General features: G+C 38.3%; 1 protein-coding gene across 1 annotated transcript in view; it reads left to right on the top strand.

Annotated features, from left to right (window-relative positions):
- sntg2 (syntrophin, gamma 2) overlaps nt 1–16,147 on the top strand; it is a 77,133-nt gene that overhangs the window by 4,989 nt on the left and 55,997 nt on the right. Inside the window, exons 2-4 of the mRNA XM_066680162.1 lie at nt 12,675–12,789; nt 12,931–13,106; nt 14,237–14,302. The gene's annotated coding sequence lies outside the window, so the exon portion shown is untranslated. The remainder of the gene's footprint in view (nt 1–12,674; nt 12,790–12,930; nt 13,107–14,236; nt 14,303–16,147) is intronic.

Here is a 16,147-nt window from a genome sequence, read left to right on the forward strand (position 1 = left end):
TATTAATAATTTCATGCGTTTTTGTGTGAAAGAGAGAGTGAGAGGAGACCGTTCCCAACAATGTATATCATGAATTAAAGAAGATTCTTAAAAGTGGTCTGAAATGTACTTTGGAGCTCAGCCATTTGATTCCTCCTTGTCGTTTTTATGTTCTCTTCATCCAGCAGCCAAAGTAGTCTCTTAAGACATATGGAAGTGATGGAAAGTTTTTAGCAACACACTAGGGGTATTTTAGCTGCCTTTAATTTATCTTTTATGGTCCGATCTTTTATGCTAATAATCTGGAACCCACAAGGAAGTAAATGAAATTTCATGTAGCCAGGATACCCTGCCTAGCCTAAAGCTACAATAGCAGCAAATGCTAGTTTGATTCACAATGATTTCCCATGGCTTTTCAGCTGCATGGTCTCCCTCATCCATAATGAATAACATCTGGATCTAAGCCCCTACTCTCCATAAGGGTTTCCCCCTTTTTCCCACTCATTGCCATTTGAAGCTACACATGTACAAAGTGTCATCACTGTGGTGATCTGATTGAGTTTCAGATGAAAAGCCCAATTTATCAGATTGCAAATTGCACTAATTAAAGCATTGGTTCTTCTAAATTTGGCATTATTCTTTCTGCACTCTTGTTGTTCTTGCACTAGTGCAATACCAGGATAAATGTTTTGAAGAGAGCCATTTGTCACAGAAGCATCATATAAAGTATATATTGATGCTGTCATAAATCTCAGTTTTTGTGAATTTTTAATTTAATACATCACTGAAAACAGCAGCTGTCCTTCATTGTGTGAAAAGTTCCTGATGAATGAGCCAATAGAAATGCTCCAACATTGCTTGAAACACTATCTTTTTACATTTATGTCCATTGAAAATTAAGTAGGTATTTTCCTTCTCCCATAAAGTTACTATTTTCGAGATATTTTTATTTTTTTTAAAAGAGCACAATATGTTTCCCAAAGAAGAAATGCTTTGGCGGAAATTACTGAAAAGGTTAATGCTGGCTCTGATAGAAATGTGTTAGGACACACAGTGGGTCACAGCTTGCCTCATATTGGGCTGGATGCCCAAGCTGAACCCATTTTCTCACTCGTAGATCAGTGGTTTTTATCTTGTTGCAGATATTTTTCCACCTTTCTAAGGTTTAGTCCTTGAAGTTGATTGCATTTGATACTTCTTATTAACAAAGTTATCCCACATTCATAGATCTGTGCTCTGGTGTGGATACTAGTGTGCTAAGTAAACTAGCAGTTTCATAATTTGCTTCAAATCTTCTCAGCAAGGATATCTTGACAGATAATTAGCCTTTACCCCATTGGCTTGACTGAAGGATGTAAAGAAAAAAAAAACTGTGGATATAGTCAGATCTAAAACAAGTGCATAATCGTCAAGTGTCTTTTTCATATATATATATATGTATATATATATATATATATATATATATATATATATATATACACACAAACACCTTTTTTGTGGACTGGTAGGATGACCATTATTTTTTCCTATACTTTCATTTGGCTCTCCTTTCTTGTACATGCTGAATATTTTCCATTAAATTTCTTTAGAAATACAAAACAAAAAACAATGGCCATTTTAACTAGTAATGTATTAAGTGAAGGGTGGTCTCTGAGTTTGTACAGGACTGTAGGTGGCCTTACTAATGTTAATCTCATTACAGAAGGTCCCTTATCTATGAAAAATATATAGATTTATAGTTATCTGTCTTATTTTGACAGATATTATATATATATAATAGTACACTTATGTATATATATATATATATATATATATATATATATATATATATATATATATATATATATATATAAGGTATGGGAAATGGAGCTGTAACAGACCTAGACTTTTATTCATGTTCACTACAAATTCATTTGTGAGGCACATCAGTGAAAGATGGCTATGTGTGTTTCTGCAGCTCTTAAATGGAAAAAAATTCTAAATGAACAAAGCTCACTGCAAGAGAAAACACAGTGGAAAAAAAAGCTGAGCTGTTTATGAGCATATATATATATATATATATATAATGTATGTGTATGTATGTTTTTCGCCCCAAGTTGCAGGAATGCACTACCATTAACAAGGTCACATAGCTGCACAGAAACAACATGCAATGAAGTTGCTTGATCTGAACACAATTTCACAAAAACATGACATTTACACCTACACAGTAGTGCGTTTCAGTTTTATCACATTTGACAGTAATTGTGTTATACTTTATTCGTATGTTTTATTCATGTGGAATAGATGTAAACATCTGAATAATTCAATGAATTAAATGTGTCACTTTTATTAGACCTCTGAATCTTCTCAGAATCCATATTATAAAAAGTGTATAGAAATGTTTATTAACTTTTGATTATAGTAATATTTCAAGAAATATTTAATAAGAAGTTAGGTTATACTTCAGGGAGGGAAGATAAAATCTTTGGAAAATCTTCCAGTTTCCAAACTTTATTCCAGTTGTTATGGATCCAGAGTCCGTAACAAGCTCTTATTCTTTACTTCTAAAAGGGGAAGTGTTGATTTTGTGTTAATGATATATGTACATGTTTTGATAAGTTAGGAGGGACTTGTAAAGAAATTAAAGTAGGAGACTTGCAATTATGGTCCACAACAAGTTTTTCATAAACATCAGTATCATCCTAATCATAATCACATTCTCATTTAAATATATATGATGTAAAAACAGGTAAGAAACTAAATTATCCATACCCAGGCCACAGGACAAAGTTTAACATATAATCCAAAAGTGCAAGGAGCTGTGAAATATCTAGGAGGTGTGGTAAAAAAGGTGTGGTAAAAACATTACCCCTGCACTAACAATTATTTTAGTATAGGAGGCCAAGAATAAGAGTTTCAATTTGGTGAAAGGAAGAAGGAACATTCAACCCCACGAACACTATTCCCACAATCAAGCGAGGGGTTCAGAAAGCTCTTGGGTGTGTTTTCCCAGCCAATGGACCAGGCAGCCATCACCATCAGGGAAAGGTGGACTTCATTAACATTCTGGAGGAGAACACAAGGCAGTCTGCCAAAAAAAATAAAAAATAAAACTTGGCCTTAGGCAGCATTGGACCTTATAACAAGACAATGATTCAAAGCATACTGTCAAAGTGACCAAGAAATGGTCAACAGAAAACAATATCAACATCTGGAGTCCAGAATCCTTTGACCCAAAGACTACAGTTATAGCAAGGAAGCCTTTCTACCTCAAATCCCTTTTTTTGTGGAGATCACCACAAAAAAAGGAGTCTTCCAAAATCCCAGTTGAAATATGCAAAAAGCTTATTATGAATTCTAAGAACTGTTTGAATGTTCTGATAGCAAATAAAGAGGTTTTGTCACTGATTACTTTAGAAACAGTATGAATCATTTTGAAAATGGGAAATTTTAATAAATATAATAAATATTTATAAAAATTAATAAATATTTATTTAATCTTTTTTGCACCATGTCTTTGCATATTGTTTTGTCTTTTTCAACCAGAGGAATACTATTGCTCAAATTAATTATTTCAACATTTTTGTTTTGGCATGGGTATGAAGTATTTGGCTTAATTGTATGTAGTAAATGAAAATTGTTTAAAGGGTATGACCCTGTTTACACCTGGTCATTTTGTGTGTTCTGCACAGATTAACCACATAATAATACCAGCGTAAAACACCCAAGACACATTTCAAGGTTCTGAGAAGCATTTTAGCTGGCTGTTATGGACTTATAAATGTATCCATCACTACAAACCTCATTTGCCACATGAAACCCCACCCAATAAAATACAGAACAGTGTATGTGATCCATGACTGTGCCGAGGCTAATCTTGAAGGACAAATATGCTTGGTCCCTGGACGAAACTAATTTGCAGATTACATGCCTCATATGTGTAACTCACTAATCAAGCCTAAATGCATGCAGTGAAATCTCATCAGGGTCCAGTTCACACGAGTCTCACAGAACAAGCATGGGTAAACAGGGTCCAAATTAAGCAGGAGAGAACAAAAGTAGGACTGTGTTATTTTAATGACATCACAGATGATTCAGTTACACACAAAAGCCAAAGGCGAAAACAGGAGATCATAGCAACCCTGATGTTATTAAAGTTGACACAAAAGCTTGAGTGGTGTATGCTTTAATGTAAGAGTCCTGCAAATACGCTTCATAGATCACTGCATTCTGAATAAAGATAGTAAAATTTTTCTTATTTCTTTATAATTAAGATAGTATTAACCATTTTAGTTAGTATTCGCTAGTGTTGTTTTAGTAGAATCTTGGGCAAAACAAATACAGTAAATCTGCATAACAAGCACTGGTTTAGAGCCTGTTGCTGTAGTTCAACTGAAGTGTGTATTTTTCAATCATGCTCTTTATATTTTATGGTAAATTTAACAAACAGACTCAAGAACAGCTTGTACCCTATGGCTACACAAGGGCAAAACTCTGCCAAACACACTTGGGTCCTGTGACAGCATCATTATTTACAAAAACATACAGATGTTTACATTCCTTGTTTATTTCCATTTCTATTTCCTTGTTTACATTCCACTTGGTATGATATATATTTTAATATGGTTCATAGAGCCAATGTTCAGTATTCTTAGTGCGATATCTCAGCTGCTACACACACACACACACAGTTTTTAGAAATTACAATATTTCTGCATACATTTGCCAGGAGGAATAAGGAATGAGACCAAATTAGACTTGGGCATTTTTTTAAATGAGGATAATGGCCCAATTTTACAAATCTGTGAGTGGCAAAAGTATTTGAACATTTGCTTTCAGTATCTGCTGAGATCCTCTAATGCAACAATAACTGCAACTAAGCATTGTTGGTCAGTGTTGATTAGTCCTGCACGTCGGCCTGGATGATTCTTATCTCTGTACAAAACAGCTTCAGCTCTGTTGTGTTGGTGGGTTTCCTCCTATGGACTGTTGGCTTCATGTCCTTCTTCAAAATTTTTACTGGATTAAGATCAGGATTTCGACCTAACCTTTCATTCACTTCATTTTTTTTTATTCACTTTTAATTTGTTGGTATAATTCCATATTCATTGAATAATTAATGAAGGTAAATTGTTCTGGTCCAGAAACAGCAAAACAGGACCAAACCATAATAATATCACCATAGCGTTACACTGGTGGGATGAGGTTTTATGCTGGTGCAGTGCTTTCTTTTCTTATAATATAATGCTTCTGATTTAAATCAAATCAAATCAAATCAAATTTATTTATATAGCACTTTTCACAACTGATGTTGTCACAAAGCAGCTTCACAGAATTCCAGTAAGACAAGATTTGACATGAAATGTAAAGACAAATGTAAAACCCTCAAGTGAGCAAGCCAGGGGCGACAGTGGCAAGGAAAAACTCCCCCAGCTGAGGAAGAAACCTTGGGAGGAACCAAGGCTCACAAGGGGTGACCCATCCTCCTCTGGTCAATCTACTGGTGATGATAGTTAGTAGTCCATGAGAACTTCAGTGTAGGGACAGCTTCAAGGCACTTGGTGGTTGCTGGAGCGTGGGCAGCTGGTCTGAAGCGTGGAGGAGGATCTCGACAGTCATCCATCAGTGTCCAGACAGACAGGTGGGCAGTCGTTTACTCGGAAAGATGTAAAGGGATGGAATTAGTTTTGAACTGTTTTGTGTTTGTAAAGTAGAAAATATGAAAATTTCCAGAGTGTGGCTAATGACTCCGGCAGATCTGACTATGACAGCTTTAACTAAAAGGAGAGAACCAGGAGGACACACAGACACGGGAGCATCCTGAAACACTGGCATCCCTCCGCTCCACCGTCAACAAACCTGAGTGATCGCGAGAAGCGGCGGGACGACAGCACCAGCGTCTCAGTATACTATAATTCCCTGTGTCCATGGACCCCCCGGATCTGCCGCCTTTATCTATGGGGGAGCATTAGCTACCAAATGATAAACTAAACAAATGAGTTTTTAGCCTACATTTGAAGATTGCGACTGTGTCTGGGTCCCGAACATTTTCTGGAAGATCATTCCAGAGTTGGGGGGCTTTATAAGAAAAGGCTCTTCCCCCAGCTGAGGCCTTCTGAATTCTGGGAACATTTAAAAATCCAGTATTCTGTGATCTGAGTGAACGTGGGGGCTCATAATAGGAAATTGTATCTTGAAGATATTCAGGAGCAAGCCCATGTAGAGCTTTATATGTTAATAACAAAATTTTGTAGTCAATGCGGAATTTAACAGGCAGCCAATGAAGTGATGATAAAACTGGGCTGATATGTTCAAATTTTCTAGTTTTAGTGAGGACCCTAGCTGCAGCATTTTGAACTAGTTGAAGTTTTCTTAAATTGCTGCTGGTGCATCCTGACAGTAGTGCGTTACAGTAGTCAAGCCTTGAAGTAATAAAGGCATGTACTAATGTTTCTGCGTCCTGGAGGGATAAGGCATTTCTAATCTTAGCAATATTGCGAAGATGTAAAAAAGCTGTCCTAGTGATACTACCTATGTGTTGATCAAATGATAAATCCGGGTCAATTATGACACCAAGATTTTTTGCTGCTGAACCAGGTTTAACTGGAAAGTTAGCTAGATTTAAAATTAAGTCTGATAATTTATTTCTTGTCACTTTTGGACCCAAAAGCAGGACTTCTGTTTTGTTGCTGTTTAGAAGGAGGAAGTTACGCAACATCCAGCCTTTCACGTCTTTTACACAGTCCTCTATTTTCTTTAATCTGTGTTTGTCATCGGGCTTGGCTGAAATATACAATTGTGTGTCGTCTGCGTAACAGTGAAAGTTAATGTCATGGTTTCTTATAACTGTGCCTAGCGGTAACATGTATAATGTAAATAATAATGGTCCTAAAATAGAGCCTTGTGGAATTCCAAATCTTACTTTAGAATAATTTGAATTTAGATTGTTTACTTTTACGAATTGATAACGTTCCGTTAAGTAAGATTTGAACCATAATAGGGCTGTCCCTGTGATTCCAACCATGTTTTCTAACCTTTCTATGAGAATATTGTGGTCTATTGTATCGAAGGCTGCGCTTAGGTCAAGAAGCACCAACAGGGATACGTGGCCTTGATCAGAGGCAAGAAGAAGATCATTTGTTATCTTGACTAGAGCTGTCTCTGTACTATGATGTTGCCTGAATCCAGATTGGAATTTTTCATATATATGATTCTTATGTAGATATGAACTAAGTTGTTGGGCCACAGCTTTTTCTAAGATCTTAGACAGAAATGGCAAATTAGAAATAGGCCTGTAATTAGACAGTGTACTAGCATCAAGATTTGGTTTCTTGATCATAGGTTTAATAACTGCTAGTTTAAAAGCTTTGGGTACATGGCCCAGACTAAGCGATGAGTTTACTATAGTTAAAAGAGGATCAATAATAGCTGGTAGTACTTCTTTGAGCAACTTTGTGGGAATTGCATCAAGTGTGCAAGTTGTACAGTTTGCGGAGGTGATAATCTTCTCTAGTTCTAATTGTGGGAGTGGGCAAAAGGTTTCAAGTCTTTCTTTTACAGTTATATTATGTTTTATTTCATTCACATCAGGTGGCAGCCAGGATGGATTTGATCCTGTGGCTAGAGTTTGTTGTCTAATATTCTCAATTTTATTATTAAAAAAGTCCATAAAATCTTTACTGGTGAGAGTTGCTGGAATTAGTTGTTCAGAACCTGCTTGATTTTTTGTAATTCTAGAAAACACACTAAACAGTGCTCTCGGATTATTTTTATTATGGGAGATCAGCGAGGCCAGATATGCTGAGCGAGCTTTAGTGAGGGCATTTCTATACTCTATAAGGCTGTCCTTCCAGGCAGAATGGAACACTTCAAGCTTGGTTGATCGCCATTTCCGCTCTAGTTTTCGTAATGTTTGTTTTAAAGTACGGGTCTTATCGTTATACCATGGTGCGAGCTTTTTCTGTCTTATACTTTTATGTTTAAGTGGTGCTACCTTTTCTAAAGTAGATCGACAGGTATTTTCTAGGTAATCAGTTAGTACATCTAGGTCCATTGGGTCTGATGGAGTTGGAACTGGGGTCGATAGTTCTGGTAGGTTTTCTATAAATTGTAGGGCGGTAGATGGTTTTATTATACGCCTTGTAGAATAGCGAGGGTTCTTACATATATTATGGATAAAAAGTAGCTCATATGAAATTAAGTAATGATCGGAGATTGCTGAGGATTGCGGTAAGATATTAATTTTGTCAATGTTAAGACCTAGTGTCAGAACTAAGTCTAAAGTGTGGCTGCAGTAGTGTGTAGGCCCTGTTACATTTTGAGTAATACCAACAGAGTCTAAGATTGAGGTAAATGCCTTTTCTAGTGGGTCACTTTCCTTCTCAAAATGGATATTGAAATCTCCTACAATTATAACTTTATGATTGCACACCGCTAGGTTTGTAGCAAAATCGCTGAATTCTTTCAGAAATTCTAAGTAAGGCCCTGGTGGTCTGTAAATGTTGCATAATAAAAATGCGTCCTTTTTTGTGACCGGATTTGTAATAATAGTGGAGAGAACCTCAAAAGAAGAGAAGGTGTCACATTGTTTAAGACTAATTTCTAGGGTATTTTGGTAAATTACACATACTCCACCTCCTTTGCCTGATATTCTTGGGCTATGTGCATAATTATAGCCTAGGGGGGTGGCTTCATTTAGTGCTAAATATTCATTTGGTTTAACCCACGTTTCCGTGAGACAGAAAACATTGAATTTATGATCACTTATAATATCATTTACGATGAGTGCTTTTGAGTTTAGTGATCTTATGTTGAGTAACCCAAATTTTAGTTCTGAGGTGTTGCTGCTAGGTGTTGTGTATGATTTAATATTGATTAGGTTGCTGAAACAGGCTGATTTTGTTTTTCTACTTTTACATTTAGTTCGGGGGAAAGACACAGTCTCAATACAGTTGAACCTGGGTGACGTCTCAAGACAGTTCGCAGACGGTCGGTTTAGCCTGTCTGTCTGCGGCCTGGTCCCGGCTCTGGATTGTCAGCAGCTATCTACACTACTCTGCTGACTAACTAAAAGACTATGTGCTATACTGCAAGAAAGTAAGGCAGCACCCTCCCGCGTGGGGTGGATACCATCCCTACCTATAAGACCAGGCTTGCCCTCAAAACGTAACCAATTGTCTATAAAGCCCACTTGATTTTCGGAACACCACTTGGACATCCAGCAGTTTAACGCCCAAAGTCTGCTGTAAGCTTCGTCGCCACGCCGCATTGGTATGGGGCCAGAGCAGATTACGGCATCGGACATCGTCTGGGCCAGTTTAATCACCTCTCTAATATTACCCTTAGTTACCTCAGACTGCCGCAGACGAATATCATTGGCCCCTACATGAATGACTACCCTCGAATATCTCCTATTAGCTAACAGTCTAAGGTTGCCACTAATATCCGGCGCTCTGGCTCCCGATAAACAGCTAACTGTTACTGCCGGCGCCCCTAAAGGAGTAGCTAATTTCACGTGCCGAACAATAGAGTCTCCTATAACCAGAGCACTCTTAACAGGCTCCTCAGCGGGTGCTTTGCTGAGCAGGGCAAACCTGTTTGACACGCGAATCGGAGGAGCGTGGTGTCCCGGTGGGCTAGCTTTGGCCTCAGCGTTAGCATCAGCCTTAGCTTTCCGGCTATGACGCCGAGACGTCACCCATTCACCCCGCTGTGAGGGCTCTAACGCCGGAGTCGTGGGGGTGCTAACTCTCCCTAAGGCACCCGGAGTTGCTAACACTGAATCTCGCTGTTTATCCCTCAACAATAATAAGCTCCGGATGCGCACTTCTAGCTGGTCCACTTTATCCACCAGAGAGCTAACTAGCTGGCACTTACTACAAATACAACCACTATATTTATCGCTAGAGGTGGAAAAGGGCGTTAAACTAAACATGCCACACTCTGAGCAGGCAAAACAGCCAGTAGTAGCCATGGAATTGCAGGTACTTACCGCTTTTAGTGAATTTTAGTAACTTACACCAAGAACGTTACTCCAGGGTCCGGTGGCAGTTTTAGTGCCTCTGTAATGAATATTCCTGCGGAGACAATCTATAGATCTATGGATGGTTAGTAGGTTATAAAAACAGATATAAATATAGAAATAACAATGGAAACGAGTAAACAGGAAAACCCGAGCGATCAAAACAGCTTCCAAACGGGTACAGAAACACCAAAGACCAAAGAGATATATTTCGGCCTCATCGGTCCACAGAACATTGCACCAAAAGCCTTCTGGCTTATCCCTGTGATCTTAGCAAACTGCAGATGGACAACAATATTAGTTTTGGAGTGCAGTGGTGGTCTCTTTGCCACAATGTATTTCTGATGGAGACATATTAAATATTTTTATTGAATATTAAAAATAGCAAATGTAAGAAAGGCCATTAGTTGCTTAGTAGTTACCCTGGGTTCATTTGTGACCTTGTGGATTATTGCATGTGTTGCTCTTGGCAGGATCCTTATGGTTGACCACCCTTAATGAGGGAATAATGGTCTGTAATTTGTACACAGTCTGTCTTACTATGGGCTGTTGGAGTCCATACTCTAGAGAGATGGTTTTATAAACTTTTCAGTGTGATGAGCATCAACAACTCTTCTTCTGGTGACCTTAGAAAACTCCTTTGTTTGTGCCATGATGTATTTCCACAACGTGTGTGTGTGTGTGTAAGAGAGAGAAAGAGCATGCATGTGTATGTGTGTGAGGGCATGTATGTATGCATATAATATAAAAATTGAATGTATTAAATAAAATGGCCTGGCACACCTTTAACTCCTCTATCCAGCCTGATGTAATAACATTGTGAGCCTCATTTACGTCATGTGGTGAGAACTGGGCAGTCATCATTCTCCCTTCCAACCCCCCCACCCACCCCCAGCACACACTGCTGTCCCTCGATGTTGCACAAACAGCAAAAAATGCCTGAGAGTAATACATCACTGCTAGATTGGACGGTGGCAGACAATAGTGGAGAATTGGAAACAGAATGGGCAAACCTCCAAGTAAATTAATAAAAAATAAATAAATAAGCCAAATAATAAATAAATTATCCTATCAAAGATCCCCAGTTCCTTCTACATTAATGAGTCTCATTACATTGTGTTTGTTGGTGCGTTCTGAGTGGCTGAAGTTGTAAAACATTAAAAACTTTATGCTTGGCACTGTTAGTTCTTGTATTCCATGCCCTGTTAACAGGAAATAAATATAATTGGAATGAATGTGAATGTATTTTGCCTCATTGTCATGACTGAATAAGAAGCAATTTTCTACAAATCAGAGTGTTTTGGCTCTGTATTCTGGGATCACATTTCAAAAGCACAATTTTTCATGCTATAAATCAGAAGTCAGCAACACCAACACAATTCCTGATCATTTATATCAGGCCTATATTCTCTTGCTGCATTTTATGTAGTGTTTTCACACTCATGGATTTAGAAGTAGATTCTAGTAGATAGATGAGACCTGCACAACGTGTTCTAATTAGGCTTATATTAATGCAGGGAATTCTGAATGCTGCAGCTGTCTAAGCTTTGGCCCAACCTGCTGGTGTCGTAGTAATATAGTGCTGTTTCTGCAGTGCTAAGCCCAGAATAGCAATGCCAGAATTTCTATTCACGCACAGAAGTTCTGTGTTTATATGAGGTTGTGCAAGTTTCACCCTCCCAACCTGATGTGAATGTGGATTATGGGAATTGGACATGACAAAGTTATGTTGGGATTTTTATGAATAGATCAAAAAAAGCTGATATCTGAGAAAGAGAGAGAGAACGTCTTGGATGAAAGCAAGTTTCTTAAGTGTGTAGCTACAGTACATTATAGAGCTTTCCTCACTGTATGCCTATAAGATAACAATGTGACTTTGTTGTATTGTCTTTTTTTTTTTTTTTTAACAGAGTCCTTCACGCCTGTCTAAAATGCATGAGCCGCCTCCCACAGTCAACACAATGCAAGCAATACATTTATATTCCCCCACAGTGTGACTGAACATTTGATATCAAAGAGAAACCTGACTTTGATGTGCAACTGTGGCTGGAGATCTAACACTTGACTGTGACAAATGAGCACAACTGCACTGAACAAGAGGAAATTTTTAACAAAGTTATAGAGTTCTGTTGATGTTTTGTACGGGCTGTGTATGTAAGCCATGGCATCACATTTGAGATGAATGGGAAATGGATGATCACTAACAAAGATCTTATGATCTGCATGATTCTGTAGATTTATCTGCTTAGATGATCAGATCTATTACATTATAACGCTTAGTACTTGTAGGTTAGGTATGTATTATTGAAGTGTTTTGTGTAATGTATAATTGTAGTTCAAACAACTTAATTTTTAGGTTATGTTTTGTTGAATATAATGGCTATTGTCTTATTTAACAGTACACAGCAGTGCTTTCAAAACAGCAGGAGAATGTTTGAATTTTCATGTACAATGTGTTACACAAAAATGCTTTGAAACTTATTTGTACGCCTAATAACATAAACATATTTTCACGGGGTAAATAATTGCTCTAGTAAAAGTAGCTTGAGCAGAAGTACAAACAGCAGCTCAAAAATGAAAGCAATATAAAAGTACAGTGTAACTTAAATGACTTCAATGGAACTTCTTAGTGCTTTGAACGTCAATCAGCAACTAAGGTTTGTTGTTTTTTTCTGGTACGTTTTGTTCTCAGATGAAATACTAAAGATCAAACATCAGTGATGCCCAATCAAAATAAGTACAACAATCAGAATAAAATGTAACAGGAACAAGGAAAAAAATGTCAACTTAATATAAATGTCCAAAACGTAAGTAAAATGTCAGTTACTTTACTCTCATACATGCTTTTATTCATGCATTTCCTGATTATCCACTTCAGGACTGAGGTGGGGTCAGAGCCTACCCAGAATAACTGGGTGAATAACAAGACATTAATATGCCCTGTACAGGGCACCAGTCCATCACAGGGCAACACACACTCAATCCAAGGACACTTCAGAATAGCCTGTCCATCTACCAGCATTGGATATTTGGACTGTGGCAGGAAACCAGAGCACCTCAACACAGGGAGCTGACACACAATGACCCAAGGTGCAGTTTGGACCAGTGGAGGAAAGGGCATACGGTAAGTAAAGAGAAACGAATATAATATTTACATGGGTTTCAATTATGCATGGAACTGAAACTCAGTTTGTTTTTGGGTTACTGTTTGCAAACACATGATAATGAGGCAAAGAACAAACTCCTGCTAAGTCTCAGTATATTTAGTTCCTTTTAAAATGCAGTGAAGTGCTAGAGCAAACAACACAAGCTCCAGCATCCATAAAACTATTAATGTTTTATGACTTCAGCCACTTTAAACAAATAAAAATGCAGGGAGACTCCTTAATGTACAATGCTTTAGGAAGATTTTCCACTGGGATGGCGAGTGAGGGGGACTGTTCTCTGCCAGAAAGGGCTGTGTATAATGGTTTTAGTGTTACTGGATGTCACATCCTCTGTATATAACAAAATTATGTCCAGTTATTTTCTAGAAAGAAATCTAGGGAGAATATGAAGAAGCATGCAAGACAATGCCAGTAGTCGCCTTTTAAATCAAAGGTTATGTCATTTCCATATACACCATTCAGCCATATCTTTAAAAAACACAGAGTTGTCCATATTCCCAACTCCTCAGGGCAGGTATTATTTGGGTGTTCTCAGCACTGCAGTGACACTTGTGGTGGTGTTGGTAAGTGGACTAGATTCAGCAGTGCTGCTGGAGTCCTAAAAAGCTGTGCGCACTCACTGTCTACTCTTTTAGACACGCCCAACTTACTGGTAAAGTCAGGTGACTGGATACGTCAGGTGACTCAGAGTCAGGTGACTGGATGCTGACCATATTTTTGGTTGGTAGACCAGTAGTGACTCTGAGTGGTTTAAAAACTCCAGCAGCACTGCTGTGCCAGATCCACTCATACCAGCCCGACTCATCCACACACACCAACACATCAGTGTCACTGCAGCTCTAAGAATGACCCCCACCCAAATGATACATGCTCTACTGGGGGTCCTGGGCAAAATGCACTACCAAACTGCATAAAATAAACAATGAGTGTAGAAACATGGAGGCAATTTGAATATTTTTGCTGGTCAGTGTACATTTCATCAACACACTTATTGCCAAATGTAAGTAAACCCAGACAAAACTGTTGTTGATGTGACATACTTCATTCATGTGGAAATGATTTGCCATTTTCATTATGTGAATTTCAGATCCCCAGCCTTTCCAATGTGTGAAATGTCAGAACCTTGAAAGTATACCATGCATCGCAGACTACGGTGAGCTAAGCAATAATGCATGGTTGATTAGTTCCTGTTCTTTTAGAAATAATTCAATGCTATTAGTGCTATTAGCTTTCATATTCATTTTCAGCAACATCAAATGAACAATTTAAAAACTAAAGCATGCTGGTCACGCTAGGCATTACAGTCATTTAGAGCTGAAATTCTTCATTTGCTCGCAGGCTCCATTACATACATTTGCTACATGCTTCTCCAAACCTAGAGCAGCTATAATCAAAGCCATTAGCTTAGAAACCCGTATGTTCATTAATGATAGCTCAGGAGTCATCTGTGCATGAAGCCTGTGTCTCTGGGCTTCTGAGAGCACGGTGAGCAGATTTTTGCAGATTGAAGAAGATCCTCAGTGGAGAGTCATTCAAAAGAGACTGTTGGGTGGGGGGTGGGAGTAAGGAGTGGGCTATAGACAGAGATGGCTTCAGACATTATGACTGAAATATTTCACCAAAGTCTGCTGATAGCATGGAATTCCCAAAACGTCTTATGCCAACTGCTCCAGTGTGTGCGACTGCAGGGTTTCATTTGGAACAGCTTCAAAGGGATGGCACTGACTCTGTGAATTAACTTGAAATGAATGAATCTGGCTGCTGGATTTCTGGATAAAAACAGGTGTCACCACATACAATGTTCTAGTCTGGGACACTGGAACAGGTGCATCTGTCTAAAGGTCATATTGCATTATTAATCTTTTATATTTTATGCATATATTTGGCAGAGTGCCACAACAGATAGAGTCAATGAAAGAAAAAAACAGCTCCAGAGACTCAGGGTCCTGGCTTCAAGCCACTCTTCCAGTGTCTGTGTGGGTTTCCTCCAGGAATTCAAGGTCACAATGGTAGTATGTTAGTCACAGTGGTATGTTAGTGACAGGTGCCCTGTCCTGGGTGTGCTCCTGCCTGGTGCTACATCTGGATGCATCTTGACCATGACCAGGATGAAGTGTTAACAAAAAGGATGAATGAATGCATTTTAACACAGCACTGAAGGTATAGAACAGAGGAATTTCAGAAGCAGGTGTTATGTAAAGCACTAAGCATTAAACTGATTTACAGTGAACAAGTTCAGCAAAAGAAAATCCAGACATACAGGCTTGAGAATTTATCAGTGTCAGGGCCATCACTAGAGATTAATCATTAGGGGGGCTAGGCTTTAACCAGGGGGTCTAGGGGTAATTGCCTCACAGCAGCAAAATTCGTTGACAAAATACAGATTAAGCACAAGGAGCTGCTGCCTTTACAAAAAATAATTTGAATATCCATCTACAGGTAGAAAAACAAAATTTAGTAGTGAACAACTATTAACTCATAATGTCAGGAAAGAACATCAATTCAGTCTGCCCTTAATACTGCTGAATTTAATGCATGAACATTTTAACTGGCTTTTTCATCATGCTTACTTTACCTTCATCAATAATCATGTTTCCTCTGCTAGCATAATACTACTTCAACTAGTGCATCAGTGGCTTTTCAGTTTGGTTAATTAAAAATTGTAACAGCATGCAATTATCTTTTTTGTCTTGAAATGACACTCGCCATCAGGAAACTACCTACACCTTCTCCCTGCATACACCATGTACATATTCTTTCAAGAAAGCAATACAGACCAATAGCCAATGGCATCAAAGGTACAGGCAGTAACAGCAGCAGCTCCCCAAGGTCCTAGTGCACCCAAGTTTCATTACATTGTTAATGTGTAGACAGATAGAACCATTGTTGAAAATGCAAATGTTGTCCAAAGCATGTTGTAGTAGTCAGGTTTTCAATAACTCAGTTGGAAAACTACCTTTCACAATATCCCACTACCTTAGATTCCATCCACAAACAC

The sequence above is a fragment of the Hoplias malabaricus genome, chromosome 1, assembly GCF_029633855.1.
Source record: "Hoplias malabaricus isolate fHopMal1 chromosome 1, fHopMal1.hap1, whole genome shotgun sequence".
Classification (NCBI taxonomy): domain Eukaryota; kingdom Metazoa; phylum Chordata; class Actinopteri; order Characiformes; family Erythrinidae; genus Hoplias; species Hoplias malabaricus.